A 2,790-nucleotide genomic window follows, 5' to 3' on the forward strand; every position below is an offset into this window, starting at 1 on the left:
TTTCCTGCTTATGCAGGGGGTCGGACTCGATGATCTATTGAGGTCCCTTCCGACCCTAGCATCTATGAATCTATGAATCTATGAGTTCTTAGAATAAATAATAATCAAGAAAATGATAAACAAATAGACTGAGAGAAAAAGAGACACATTTTTATTTAAATACTTCTCTTTTTTTCAGGAGCTGTATTTAACCTGCAGGAGTTGAATGTAGCTCATGAGCCATGGTTTGGCTTCCCCTGGAATAAATAAGGAATGTGTTCATACTTTTTCTAGCAGTCAGTGTGCTAGAGGCAATATCTTTCATTAGACCAACTAGACAGTTGCAAATAAATAGGAAAGATTTTTGCAAGCTTTCAGGTGCACATACCCTTCCTGAGGCATAGGAGAATGCAGAGATTGTAAAATTTCTCCCAGGTAGAAATGAAAATTCATATTTCACTTACTTTTTATACTTCGATATTCATACTTTTCTAAGTACAAATATATGAGACTCCAAGTTAGTTGCTAAAGCAGTGATTTTTGACTTTTCAGGCCTTTTAAATTTTATAATCTTGGTGGTATCCCAGTTGAGAACTGCCATTCCAAAAGTGTGGGCGGTTATTTCTTCCCCCTTGGCACATGGTAAGGGGGGTTGTGCTGAGCACAGGAGAACTGGTGGTAGAACAAGAGCTGCAGTAGGTTCACCCAGGGGCTGCAGAGGGACAGAGTCCCCTCATCAGTCTCACTTCCTCCTCTGTTAACTCCTCAGCCATGCCCAGTCTAGATATACATGCAGTCTTGGCTGTATCAGCCTTAACTGGTCATGGCTATGAAAGGGTTAATGACGAAGCTGTTGCCGCACAGCAGGAGTGTGAGGGAGCCTGTCTCTGAATCCTGAGGGGAATTGGTGATCTGCTTGGGCAACCCATCTGCCTGGGTGAGCCTGTGCTGAACACAGACCCCTGCCATCACTCTGGTGCCCCCCACCTTTACTTCAGTACTCTCTCTGTGGTCCATGCTTAGGGTGGTGGTGGTGCTGACACCGTGGCACCCTGTTTGAGAGCTACTGCACTATATGCTTCTGTGGAATGTGCTTGAGTGGCTCAGTGCAGTGTTAAATGCACACCTTCAGCCTTTCCATGTTAAGAGAGACTTGGGTCAGTGCTGGGTTGCGTGATCAGGGATCTTCTGAGCTGTATTCCTGAACCTTCTGTGCTGCTCAGTTTCTGGGCTTGCACACATGTGGAGCAGGTGTGAATGGGCAAGGCTTATTTTTTTGACTGGGTCTTGACCTTACCCCAGAGGTCTTCTAGATGTAGCCTTGATCAGTGTATAGCTAAATACCTTCCAAAGGAGAAAATACCAGGTACTAAAGGGATTATAAATCATATCACAAAAAGACATAGCATGAGCTACTGACTGGAAGCTGAAATTGGGCATGTTTAAATTAGAAAGTAGACAATTTTTTTTAATAGTGAGGGTCATTAAGTAGCAGAACACACAAGTGTACTCTTTGGTGAATTCTTTTTCAATTGAAATCTTCAAATAGAGACTGCCTGCATGCATGAGCCATGCGAGGGCCCGGAGCTTCCCTCTGTGGCTGCGGTGCCCCCCAGGACCTCTCAATTTGGGTGCCTTTGGGTGGGTGCCATCTGGGTGGAGGCCACTGCTGCCGCAGAGGGAAGCATCAGTCCCACCCTCTCCCACAGCCCAGGAACTTCTTTGCCCGCTGGCAGCTCGCTGTTCCCTCCCCACCAGAGGGGCAGGTAAATCAGCAGGGAGGTGTGCACGACACAGGGGTTTAATCGTCCCTAAATTGAAGTGGTGTTTTTTAAAACCCACTGTTTTAGTTTAGGGCCCCCTTTTCATCTGTACATGCCTGCAGTTGTCATGTGTTTGGATAAAAAGATAATCCCAGTTGTAGCTTGGTTATGCTTCTTTGTCTGCATTCCAGTTTCAAAAACAAAAAGATGTGGAGAGTGTGAAATAAATGTTCCTTTATTTAACTTTAGTTTTTTTAGCCTTCTTCCTAGTCCATTCTTGGACTATAAATTAAAACCAGGGCTGTACGTTTCTGTGGCTTGAGGAACTTTGTGGTCTCTTTAAACTGTCAGAAGACAGGGTAGTCACTTTTGTGTTCAGTTACAAAACCTAAATGTTATATACAAAAATAAGTAGGGATGCCACCAGTATATCACTTGGCTATTGGATCGGCACCAATAAAAGAAGAAATGACGCTATTTGCTATCAGCTTTTTTTGGTCATTGTAGCTGATAATTACAGCCACGTGCCCAGAGCACCCTGGTGAGCATAGTCTTGTCCCTGTGCCCTGCTGTTGGCCCGAACCCGTGGCAGACTACAGGTTCTGGCAAGCAGCGGAAGGGGGAGCTGGGGAGCGGTTGCAGGGCACTGCACTCTGTAACAAAAGGACTGTTAACAGCTCCTTCTGCACTGCCACTACCACTGCCATGGCAATGTGGCATACGCAGCAGGGACCTGAGCGCCGGGGCTGTTACGGAGATGTTGGGCTATGCATGGCTAGGGTAAGTCAGCACATGAGGGACATTTGCTCTGCCAGGCACTGGGTGCCTTTGCAAAAGTGGCTTCTTCCCAGTGGCCACAGGAACTCAGCTGCACAGGGCCTGCTGGTGTTGAGGCAGCAGTGTGATCTGGAGCTCCAGACACACCTGGTGCCACTGTTTGCATGAGGGTCCACCCCACCAGCATGGCAGCATGGGCTGCACAGGGAGCAGGGCTGCAGATATGAGCTATGGGCAAGGGACATGCATGGGAATAAGGTGGTCACCACCT

General features: G+C 46.9%; 1 protein-coding gene across 1 annotated transcript in view; it reads left to right on the plus strand.

Moving 5' to 3' along the window:
• CERKL (ceramide kinase like) overlaps nt 1–2,790 on the plus strand; it is a gene marked incomplete at its 5' end in the record, with an annotated part of 103,712 nt that overhangs the window by 43,151 nt on the left and 57,771 nt on the right. The window lies entirely within an intron of this gene.

Source organism: Crocodylus porosus, unplaced genomic scaffold, assembly GCF_001723895.1.
Source record: "Crocodylus porosus isolate Cpor-Errol unplaced genomic scaffold, CroPor_comp1, whole genome shotgun sequence".
Classification (NCBI taxonomy): Eukaryota; Metazoa; Chordata; order Crocodylia; family Crocodylidae; genus Crocodylus; species Crocodylus porosus.